Source organism: Gouania willdenowi, chromosome 16 (assembly GCF_900634775.1).
Source record: "Gouania willdenowi chromosome 16, fGouWil2.1, whole genome shotgun sequence".
NCBI lineage: Eukaryota > Metazoa > Chordata > Actinopteri > Blenniiformes > Gobiesocidae > Gouania > Gouania willdenowi.
The window spans coordinates 35,165,259-35,178,462 of record NC_041059.1 but is presented as its reverse complement, the minus strand read 5'-3'; the positions used below and the strand labels follow the sequence as shown (position 1 = coordinate 35,178,462).

General features: G+C 37.9%; 1 long non-coding RNA gene across 1 annotated transcript in view; it reads right to left on the bottom strand.

The window, feature by feature from the left end:
• Positions 1-8,498, bottom strand: part of LOC114477403 (uncharacterized) — a 34,348-nt gene extending 25,850 nt beyond the window's left edge. Inside the window, exon 1 of the long non-coding RNA XR_003675698.1 lies at positions 8,388-8,498. This is a non-coding gene — a long non-coding RNA (uncharacterized LOC114477403). The remainder of the gene's footprint in view (positions 1-8,387) is intronic.
• Positions 8,499-13,204: the final 4,706 nt, after the last annotated feature.

The window sequence follows — 13,204 nt, the reverse complement described above, 5'->3', positions numbered from 1 at the left end:
AACAGTGGAGGATCCCTTTAAATCAGAGGTTCTCAACCTTTTCAACACACGACCCCCAAAATAAAGGTTCCAGAGACTGGGGACCCCCACTGAAGGTGGTTGAACACAGACATGAACATTGAAGAACAGTCCTGTGGAGACAGGACCATCTTTTTTTGGGGTCCATCCATAAAGTCAGCAAACCGATGGTCCATTGTTCTATGAATCTGTGATAAACACATTTAATTATTCATCTGAATAATATTCACTGTTATGCAGGAAATGTGTTATTATTTGGGCCATAGTATATAGTCAACTTAAATATGTAAGTGCTTGTATTTAATCAGAAATAATATGGGTTAAAAGTGACCAAAAATGGTGGAAAATGTGGTGAATTTGGATTTTAAAATCCACAGAAATTGTTTAAAAGTTACAAATTAGAGTGGCCAAAAACAGAGAGAAAAAGTGGTTAAAAAAAAAAGGGGGTTTTTTTTGTCAATATTGGCTTAAAAGTGGCAGAAAAAGTTGTGACAAATAGTTTAAACTTGCTAATAATAGGCATAACAAATCTTGAATGTGATTATATTGGCAAAAATAAGCACGAATTATGGTGGCAATAGGTTAAAAATGACAAGAATGGGTCAACATATGGGACATTAAATGTGAAAAGTGGTGGAAAGGGTTTAAAAATGCCAATGTCTTGAAAGTGGATTATTTTACCAGGTCAGTTGAAAACCAGTTCTCATTTCCAATGACGACCTGGGCAACAAAAGGTTGAAAAAAGGCAAAAATAGGATCAAATTGTTCAAAAAACATTCTTAGTTTCTTGAAGACATCTGGCCACCCCCACCCAGTGTTTTGTGACCCCAAAATGGGTCTGGACCCAAGGTTGAGAACCCTGCTGTCTAATGTGAGGAACTCAGCTCATTCCTCTGAAAAAGGAGACAAACATTGACTTTGACTGGTTTGACTGGCCCAGAGGCAGCGAGGCATGGAAAGCTCTCTCACACAGACCTTTTCCTCCATCTTTCCTCCACCTGCCTCACGCCAACACACTTCTAGAGCTTTATTGAAGGAGCAGGACGGACTGAATCCACACATGCTGTAAATCCTGCAGCTTCCTCCCACTCGCCCTCAGATAAAAGCTGCTGGCAAACTGTCACTCAATTAAAGTTGCCTTTGATCAGCTTTTAACATCCTAAGCTGGAATTAAAGCCTCACCCCACTCTCCGAGGAGTGACGAGTCTGTGATTAGCTCTTAAATACAGTTTGTGTTGTTTTATCACCATTAACCACTGTCTCTGTTGTTACACAGCACAGATGATTCCTGCTGCTTTATTTCAAGCAAAGGTGTAAAAAGTACTGATAGAAGTAGTTACTTGATTGAAATTATGCTCAAGTACAAGTAAAAAGTAGCTCAATTAAATAGTACTCAAAAAGTTACTACTTACTTTCACTCCTCATGTTTATTTTTGTTAATAAATCTTGTCCAGTTTATTTTATTTTCCACAAAGGCATCTGTATAATATAAAAGGTTTGTCAAAATGTGCAATTTATAAAAAAATAAAAAAAATGACTACAGATGAGAATAAATCCTACACAAAAAAGGACAAAAAAAAAAAAAGAAAAAAAAAAGAAGAATGTTTGACCAGAGAGACGAGCTCTGATGTAAATTTTCTGTGTTCAAAATAGGGGACGGGACTCGGATAAACAAACTGCTTCTCTCGTCTCCTTTTTCGGCATGTACAAAAAAAAAAAAAAAAAAAGAGAAAAAGAAAACTTCTGTGAATGCAACCATGTCGGAAATAAACTGAATAAATAAATAAATAACATCAATGACTTCTAAATCCCAGGCTCTAAGTATAACTAAATGTATGAACTCTAAAACTGTTTTGTGTCTGTTTTGGTGCATTACGTTTAATCTGGTTGGTCGTCTATGATGTAATACATTTGAATAAAATTTACCAGTAATGGTTGGGTGTAGAAATGTAACACATTACTTTACTAAATAAAATGACTGATTTATAAATATACTAAAAAAAAGTACAAGTATCCATAAAAGCAATTAAAGCAAATAAAATCAGTTACAGTAAAGTGAGTAATTTGAATCCTCTACTTTCACCTCTGGTTACCAGTGTTTCTAAACTTCATTGTGGCTCATGAATGATGCTCTCTTTGCCCACCACCCAGAGTCATAAACCCCCTGTTGTGAGGTGTGTGCTGTGAAATCCATTTAGCACAGATTCCTGCTGAAAGCTTGTTGTCTCATTGGGACCATCCCTGAGAATATGAAGCAAGTATGTACAGCAGATGCTGAGAAAAGGGATTTTCTACTTCCTTAGACATTTTCTGCTCAGCTTTTGTGCGTACCTCCAATGATGTGACATTTGGAAACAAAGGTGACTTAGAAACAAACTTTTAACCCTTTCAATCCTTTCAATGTTTATCATTCAAAAAACTAGTTGACCAATCCTAATTTGATTAAGAATTGATTAAGAATACAATTATTATGATATTATTTAATGTACTGAACACATATAAACCAATTTCATGTGATGTATGAATCCTAAATTATGTGCATGCGTGCGCAGGCTTGGTGCAAAACAACCAGAGAACTGCATTGTTCTAGCATCGGCATGAGATTGAAACACTTCTGTTTTCGTATAAAAACAACACAATGCCATCGTGTTGTGTTGCTGATTGCACAAATAGGAGAAACAACAATCCAGGAGTGACATTTTACAACATACCAGCTGGTGGGCACCCTTTACAACAGAGGCTGACAGCTGACGTATCACGCTGCTGAGGCGATCGGAGGAGCGGACGGAGCGTTATTTCAGTCTGGATCCAGTAAAAAGTGATCATAAAAAGCTGTAAATGGACTGATATGCAGACGTGGGACAGTGAGGAGGAGACTTAATGTAGAGATGGAAACTCATTTGTTGAAACTGATCAGAATACGGGGAAATACACGGAAACCTTCGTAAACAGGAGTACAGCAGCACGCCTACCTGCCAGTTCATAACAAGTAGTCATAAGTATCTATAGAGACTTAATGCTTTCTAAATATACACTTGGTTTTTCTATCAGATATGTATAAATGTCTGGCCATTGAACATTGGCAGGAGCGCACATCAGATCACTCGTTTTCAGGAATGCTGCATATGTCCTACAATTGTTCACCTGTACTTAAAGGGAGTTTCCTTAAATAAGCGGCCGCGTCCTCAGGTGACAAGCTTTTTACAAACTACAAACTATTTTTGAGCCTTTACAGCAGTTCATTCATTACCATTTTTACATTTTTCAAGCATCACATATGTAAACAACACGGTTTCTGCACCGTGTATGCGTGCACGTTAGTCACGTGTCTCATGTTTGTCCACATTGAAATCAGTCTATTGCACTCATTAGTGTTGCTCTCTCTCTCTGTGTGTGTGTGTGTGTGTGTGTGTGTGTGTGTGTGTGTGTGTGTGTGTGTGTGCGCGTGTGTGTGTGTGTGTGTGTGTGTGTGTGTGTGTGTGTGTGTGTGTGTGTGCGTGTGTGTGTGCTGGGTTTACGTCTAGACACTCTGACTTCCTCCCACATTACAAAAACATGCATGTAATAAAACACAATATGAGTAATCAAATGTTCTCAGTATCAGTAGCTGTAATTACACTGACTAAACAAGCACAAACGCATAATTTAAATAACCATGAAATGTACAATATCAATGATCATGATCACATGAGTGTAAAAATATGGTTCATAATTCACCACTAGGGAGAGAGAGAGAGAGAAAGAGAGAGAGAGAGAGAGAGAGAGAGAGGGGGGGGGGGGGGGGCGTGTTGATTGAATAGTTTAATGAATCCCAGGGGGAAATAAATTACTTTAATTTGTTACAGTGGCTTCATGTAGAAATGAAATCAGAAGTGAAAAGTAACACCAACAAAGGTTACATAAATGATAAATAACAGAGCAAGCATAAAGATTTGAGCCATTTTGAGCAGAACTAAATTGAATGTTTGGAGCTTGGCCGATTAATTGATATTGGTCAATAGTTAATATATGTGGCTGTTATCTGTCGCTCTGTGCTCTATACATTATTTAGCTGGTACTTTTTAAACAACACTAATGATTACAAAATGACAATACAGAGAGAAGTTGTTAGAGCTCAATAATATGTAACAATCACCCAAAATGAAACAGGACCTGAATTGTTACTAAAAACAAATGTAATAAAACTGGTCAATAATGTAAGAGGATGCTGAGCCCAAAGCTTAAACATTTTAGCCATTTATTCATAAATATAAATATGATAAGAAAATATATATTCATTGACTCTATGATGTAATACAATTATTACATTATTAGGGTTTCACTACTTTTACAATTTACATTTTACAATTTGGGTCGTTGTTAAAGAAATGCACAAGTTCACTGTTCACAGTTCCATATTTCTTTTGCTGATTTATTTACATTTATTTATTATTAATCAGTGGCTTTACAGTCCTTATGTTGACAGTGATACTAATTAAATTTCCGTATTTTAATGTAGTCGTTTTCTTGAATTATGTTTTGAGTTTTATAAAAAAAAAAGTATTCTTGTACAGTATCTGGACAGAAGAAAATGTATCTGTATATTAATGTTCCAATTTTTTTGTGTGTGTGTATGTTTGTGTGCGCGTGTGTGTGCGTGTGTGTGCGTGTGTGTGTGTGTGTGTGTGTGTTGTATTCCTGGAAGCAGTGTGACTCTCAGGGCTTTGGTTACAGGAAAGAACAGACACAGTAATCGATAGAAAAATGAAACCACAACACGACACAACTTAGTGAAGAAGTGTTTAGTCAGCATGATGCTTTGCAGCCATCTTTGAGTCAACATTACGTGACATTTAAAACAACTGACAGACTGGATTGAATTGCTTGTTACCTACAATGTCAGGATGTTCTGATAATTAAATAATCAGGTTGGAGTAAAATATATTGTTAATAATGTTATCATAATTGTGTCCTATTTTTTGAACAGATCAGAATCCTCTCACTAGTTATAGAAGAGCTGAGCGTAAATGGAGAACAACAAAACTCCAATTCATCTAGAGCTGTTAAAAAATGAGTCTTTGTTAATTCAATGATGGCTTTTTCAAAGCCAGGCAGCAATATATTTCTGAAATTATTGCTAAAAACATGAACAACTCTCACATATTGTTTTCTGTAATTAACCTGTAATTAAACGTTTTTACTGCTGATTTTAAACGTTTTTACTGTTGATTTGAAATGTTTTACTTCTGCTTTACATGATTTTACTGCTGATTTTAAATGTTCTACTTCTGCTTTAAATGTTTTACTGCTAATTTTAAATGTTTTATCTTTTGATTTGAAATTTTTTACTGCTGATTTTAAAACGTTTTTACTTCTGACTTTAAATGTTTTCATTGCTGATTTTAAATGTTTTACTGCTAATTTGAAACGTTTTTACTTATGATTTGTTCCTACTGATTTTTAAACTGATAAATGTTTTCTGTTGCACTGTTTAATCATGAAAATCACATTGAATTGACTTGTGTATGAAATGCGCTGTACAAATACATTTGCCTTGCCTATATTGATTATATGACATTTGTACAGATTGTTTACCATGTGTGTATACAGTGTGTTTACCTGTAGCTGTTCATTTGCTCAGGCTGCACCAAAAGCGTGATGCCATATTTTTATTTTTGTTCAGTGTGCTTCACTTCTCTCTTTTTTCCCTTCCTGCACGCTGCGAGGGCTTCACTGTGTAAATGAGCAGAAAACTAAATGGGATCATTGACTGCTGCAGATCCGACCTAATGACTCGTGTCAGGTCTGAAGAACAATTTTGGTGAGAAGTCAAGTGACATGACCTGAAGGCGCCGTCGGCTCTTTGAAGTCAACTCTTCTTTTGTCTCCACAGTTTAAAGCAATGGCGTTTAAAAGCTGTGTCATTGATACGACGGTGGGTAGAAGAAAACACACAAAAACCCAAACTAATCACCTGAATGTTTAGCTAAAACCAGGGTTGGGGTCAATTACTTTTTTTTAATTACAATTACATCTTCATTTATAACTCAATTGTGATCATAGTGGACTGGCATTTTTTCCAACTACAATAAAAATTACAATTATTTTCCTCCTGAATACAATAATCACAATTATTCACCATTACTGAGCCTTTGATAAACAACCCAAAAAAACATAACCTTCCTCTTGTGTTAGCTTTCTGTTAGCATCTGATGATTATGGGTAGGTTTTGACTCATGTCATAAATCATCTGTAAAATACACACAATATAAATCTATCATCTAATTTGTTTGTCATCTCTTGGTTCCCTTGTTAGGCTTCCTTATCAATGAAAATATTGGTTTTGATATTTTTAGTGTGGGCGTCTGAGCCTTTGTTCTGTCAGTATATCCTCGTTTTAAATAAACAGTAAAATGATCCTCAAGAGAATTAACAAGGAAATCTGAAACATATTTTAATAATTGTTGGCTACGTATGTGTGTAAGCCACAGAACTGTAACGTGGTCCCCGTGGTTTATCTTTCATCAAATTGTATCTGAAAGTTTTCTTTTTGTTTTTTTAATAAATTTTCATTTTCTAATAACAACTGCAAAGTCATTCATTTTGAACTCAATTCAGTTATGATTACAACAGCCACAATTATGATTACAATTATAATTAGAATTATGTCATAATTGTAATTAAATACTAATTACACAATTACAATTATAATTGTCCCTAACCCTGGTCACATGGGCTTGATTGTTCCACTGTTTCAGCGTTTACAATTTGATCCAATCAGAAGTGGTCCTGATGAGAGAGAGTGTGTGTGTGTGTGTGTGTGTGTGTGTGTGTGTGTGTGTGTGTGTGTGTGTGTGTGTGTGTGTGTGTGCGTGCGTGTGTGTGCGTGCGCGCGCTGCCATTTCTGATGCGTGCAGCTATATGTCAGACAAAGGAGCGTTTTTCCCGCTTTCATACACCCTGGGTTTGGGGGTTGGGGAGGGATGGAACTGTATGTGCGTGTGTGTGTATGTGTGTGTACGTGTGTGTGTGGGGTGGGGGGTTGCTGTGCTGTCTGCCGGGAGCACCAAGGCGTGTGAAAATACTCTCCGCTCTCCTCTTTTTCCTCACTGTGACGCCTTTGTGAACCATGTTTTCATTTGTTTTTGTGTGTTCTCACACACTTTCCTCTGATCAATGTCTCCAGTTCTAACCCTCTAACCCCCTCCTGAGTCCAAGCCCACTTTCCTTTCTCTTTCCTCTGTCCCTCAGATGTTCGTAAGGATCCGTAAGGTCGCCCACGGCAAATAGAAGCCTGCTACAAATTACACTGGAAAGTTTAGCACCCATTACGGCTCCTTTGGTGGGGGAGAGTGTGTTTGATATGGAAATAGTATAACATAGGTTCATATTAGAGAAAAAGAACAATGACAAATAGGTTTATCCTCAGGGAACCTTTTGACTTCTTCATGGCTAATAAGGATCGCAGAAATCAAAGAGAAATAATTCAAATACAAATATGTTTCTCCATCCAACATGTATGTAGAACATAAAAACATGCAATGTGCAGCTTTATTTCAAACCGTAAACAATACACAAAACATGTTCTCTAACAAATGTTTTTTTTTTTTTTTTTTGTTGTTGTCATAACAACATGAAATTGATGAAAAATTTCAGATTGTACATTATATTCAATGAGTTAAAGAATGGAACCAACAAAAGATTGAAAAATAAGTAAATTAACTATTAACTAAAGATGTAAGATATTAGAAAAGTGATTTAATCTTCAACAAAAAAATTAGATATGTTGTATTCTAGAGTAACGTTGTGCATCCTAATCCCTGTATGTTAAAAAGGCATTGCTGTCATTCTTTGTTGTAACTCGTGCACTAAATGTCCGTGTTCATGTAACACATTTCAATAAATAAAGAACAAAATGTTTTGGGTGTAAACTGTAGTTACATTACTATAGGAATTTTCCAAAGTCCTCATTATTGTATTTTTCATTATTATTATCTTTTATACACACAAAAAATCAAATGACAGATTACAAAACATTTACTACGACAGGTGACCGTGAATGTTTTACATTTCTGTTGTCGCACTGCTGTAAATGTGATGATGACGTAGGGTTTTGTTGTAATCTTCTCATTAATCAAAGTGACACATGTGGACGATGGAGTTATGATGATGTTTAATGTAGTCAGTCCCAAAGTAAAGAAGGGTTGAGGGTGATCACACTCCAGCAGGGCGAACAAAGAAAAATGAGTGTACAGCTTTACGGTTACACTTGAACGCAAAAAGATCATTTCATACATTCAAAGGTGAAAAACCAATAGGAGTGAAAATATGAGAATAAAGTGAATATGATCAACGACTGAAGGAATCCAACCAGACAAAGGAGGGCTTACCTTTGAGCTCCACGGCCACCTCTGAGTCTACTGCTCACACACACACACGCACACACACACACACACACACACACACTCAGCACATGTATGCTCCTCTCACACGCTCGCACATACTGTGTGTGAGAGCAGGAGAGAGACCAGAGCCCATCATTGTTCTCATAACCCCTCCCACGCTGATGCAAAGCGCTGTCTGGATGGAAGCACACACACACACACACACACACACACACACACACACACACACACACACACACACACACACACACACACACACACACACACACACACACACACACACACACACACACACACACACACACACACACACACACACACACACTCACTCACTAGAAGCATCAATTAAAGCATCCAACAACATGATTGCACTGTGAAGCAGCTTTGCTTTACACTGAGATTCCAACACACACACACACACACACACACACACACACACACACACACACACACACACACACACACACACACACACACACGCACACACACAAAGGCTCCCACTCACAGTCCATGCTATCATGTGATGCATGTGGTGCGAGCATGCATGTGAGAGCATGTGGTGTGTCTGCTGCTTCTTTCCTTCTTTGTGTAGCCTCCTTCTTCCTGTTGCTGCACTACACTGATGCAGTGTGTGTGTGTGTGTGTGTGTGTGTCACTTCTATTAGTCATCAGGGGCGATATGGCTACATGGCTGCATTATTAATGGCAGCTAATGCAACCATTAACAACAGGATGTTGATGTTTTAACATGATGGGTCTGCTGTGTGCTGCCTAGCTCACGGCCAACCCGTGACGAGCGGTCAGGTGAGGCAGAGATCCACTGATCTGTGCAATAAATGTCATTTCTGTTTGATTCCAAAACATTTCAATCATTTTTATGATCACAATTGCTGAATTTGCAATATTTTCTCTGCGTTAGGTGAGGTGAGGCAGCAACGAGCTGAGCCTCATCTCAGATTGTGCAATCCCTCACAAACTGGGTTGAGCGTATGCCTTTTGCTTTCTAACTGTTTGTCACCAATGTAATGTTTGTAGACACTTTTATTATAAGACCTCACTTTCCATAGAATAGGTCATGTATTTCACGTGCGTTTATTACATATTTGCTTTTGTTGATTTGACATAAAACCGCACTGAAAAAGCAGAAGGTGAGGCAGCCAGTACCTCTGCCTCAACTGAAGGGTTCATAAGTCATGGAGCATGAGGCTAATAACGCTAAGAGTTTATGTAGAAGAAGAAGAAGTAGTCCAAGACGGTTAGTTTTTAAATTTGGCAGTGGCCATCCGTACAGTTGCCGTATCAATATCCCACATTCTAACCGTACGCAGCACTCCTATTTGGCCGCTTTCGGTCACATGACTAAGACCCTAACCCTAACCCTATACCTTACTGTAAACCTAAACCTAACCTTAACCCTAAAAATTGTTGTAATATTGGGTCATAACCTAACCCTAACCCTAACCCTAATACACTATGTGTACTTCGGTAACCATACCAATAGCAGTGAGGGTTGCTCGTACGGCAACCGTACAAAAAAACACTTTCTTTTTTGTTTTTCACTTGTCTGCACATGCTGTCAAAGGTCAACACTACAAGAAGTGCAAACATGATGAGACAGCGATGCATGTTTTGTTATTGCAATGAAATAAATTAGTTTATTTTATTGCTTAACTCATTCAGTACCAGCCATTTTCAGATTTTCTACCTCCCTCAGTGCCAGCCGTTTTTCAGCATTTTGACTCATTTTAAAGAAATCTGACACCGGATTCTGAAAGATTGAAGCCTCTACTTTCATCAAAAAAAGAATTTGTTTCTGGATCGTTTCGTCCTTTTGTAATCAGCCGTTGAATAGAATAGAACACAAATCTTCAGTTTCAGAGCAAAAAGCTGAAAAAACAGCCTTTTTGTAAAAAAAAACCCTGTCAGTGGCTTTTAAGCTATTTTTTTTTTTTTGCTTTAGTGACAACTAACATCTGAACATTGTTTCCTTATATAAAACTAAAAAAACAACATTGAGACCGGGCTATGGATGGCAAAACTATTATTATTTTGCTATCTATGTCAGAGTTGAATGTATTTCTTACTGTATTTTGGCGTTCCTCCAAGTATCTCTCCCATCAGTCTGTACACACGCAACTTCCTCTTCCTCCCGAACATGCAGTGTCACTGCATTCCCCTATTTTTATTGTTTCATCTCACCATCGCCACACTATCCATGAGTTCCACACATGCTCTGGTCGAGTGTGCGCTGCTGGGAACGTCAACCCTCGAACGTGCCATTTTCTGTCTCGTAAACTTTGAGCTCTGCTGAGCATGGATGATCTCTCATCCAAAGGTGCGCTGCTACCTCCTACATGTCACCTATTATTTTGCTATCTGGCTCACAGGCTGGGGGTATTTTGGGGGTTTGCAAAAACCGCCACTGCAAACCCAGGAACTGCCCCAGGTCCGCAGATGAAAGACAGGCCAGCAGAAAGAGTGGGGGCCAAGGAGCCCCAGGCCACCCCCAACAGCCGAGCAGCCCCCCAGAAGCCCCCGAGATCTCAGGCCGAGAAGCAGCCACCGCCCCCCACACACACATCCGACGAAGCCCCAAGCATCCGAGCGCCCACCGACCCCAACCCCCAACCTCAAGGCCCCCCGCCAGCATCCCGCCCCCCCATCCACCCACACCCAAGCACCCAACCCCCTGAGGGAAGGGCCCAGAGAGCCCCCCCGCCCGAGACCCCAGCAGAGGAGCCAAGGCCCACGCCCAGCAGACGGCCAGAGCCACGCCGAACGGGCAGCCTGTGGGTGCCAGCCGGCAGGCACCCGGAGCCAGCAGGGACCAGACCCCAGGCCAGAAGGACCCAGAACGAAAGCAGCACCGAGAGCAGCCCCCCCAGGGATGACGAGTCACGCCCATAGCCACCTAGGGCACCAAGGGGACGCTGCAAGTCGCCCCGCCGGCCCCCAGGCGCATCGACCGAGCACCCCCTTTCCTTGAGCCCTAAATGTAGATCAGAGATGCAGACGTGCATGCGCAGGGTACACGTTCGTTTACGTGTTCGCTGGACTGGTGCACGTGAATTTAGAATGGATTCACCCGCCAAAGAGTGTGTGTGTGTGTGTGTGTGTGTGTGTGTGTGTGTGTGTGTGTGTGTACCAGCAACAAACCTCACCATGCGATTATCGTATCAATCCAAATTAATGTCCATATAGATTTTTTTAATCATGTTTTTTTTAACAAAAACCCAATTAATTACGCTAAAATATGCATAGCATGTAAACGCCCGATCACTAGTTGTTAGTGAACCACATCAGACCTCGTTAAACTACATCACTGCTCAATGCATTTTATCTCGGAAGTTGAATTTATTTTCATAAAACATACTGGGCACTTTTATAGATGTATGTGGTTAATTAAAAAAAAAAAAAAAAAAAAATAGGATCAGGATCATAATCTGTTGTAGAAGCAAAAGTTTTTTAAAAATGTAATTTGACAGTTTGATAAACATAACACTTGTTTTTTATATTGGTATAAATTACAGTTAGTTACCATGTACTTGTTCTTGTAAGCTTAAAAAGAATAAAATAAATTGTATTTCATACCATTTTTTACTTGAAAAGGTGAATTTTGTAATTATTGATATTGCGATATATTGCGATGTATATCGTATTGTTTAGTAGCGCGATGTATCGTATCTTAACATGCAAAACGTGAATCATCTAATACACACAGACACTTCTTCACTATTTTCTGACCTCAGCGCTAAACATTTATACTTCAGTCTTTACTTTAACTCATCGTATTTTCAACATTTCCACTTTCATTTCAAGTCTTTATGCTGAGAAACTTAATTCTTTAAAACTGTTTTTCTCATCTCAATGTTTACATTTTTATTCATATTTGAATTAGTTTAGTTTTTTGTTTCCTCTGACTACACTTTTCATCAAAATTCCAAAGGTTTGGTGACAGCTAACACAATATCATTATTTGAGTCATAACAACATTTGTGTCTAAGCATTTTACTCAAATAAAAACCTTTTGTTGCCATATTTAATAAATTATAGTTATTTTAACAATAAGTCAAAGTCTTTACTTTAAATGAAGAAAACGTGACAAAACCCTTGTTTTCCTTTTCGCCTCCTATTTATTTGAAGCTACATTCATAAACCTAACCTCTGACCTCTGACCTGAAATGTAGTTAAAAAAAAAAGTTTTATCATTTATCATTACATTATTTTGATAAATGAAAGAAACGTAACCTTCTTTTTTTAAAATAAAGGTTTGGGATCTTTTCCTGTCACCAAGATCAACATTACCTATATATTGAATTACAATTGTAATTATTTTAATGCTTTAAATGTCAATGATAGTCATAAACTTTCCCCTGATAGGACTTAAGTACCGTATATACAAGTGTTTTTATTTTAACTCAATCACAATCTTTTGAGTTATTTCAAAGAAACTTTGACATTTGAACACATTTTTCCACCTTTAATCTTCAAAGTTTGATCTAAAATGTGTTTTACATGAATATCTGTATTTAACCATAATTTCCAGTTGTATTCAAATAAATATTACAGTGATTGTACTATTTATTTATTTATTTGAATGGATCCCAGTCAATGGTTCCATTACTTTGTGTAATCAAAGGCCAGGATTGGGGTCAATAATAACTGTAATAATGTAATTGATAATTAATTACAATTAGGATGTAATTATGATTGTAATTTAAATTGTAATTGTAATTTCCATGCAAATTATATAAAAAATGCAAATTATATAAAAAATGAAAATTATAATTTAACGCAAAACA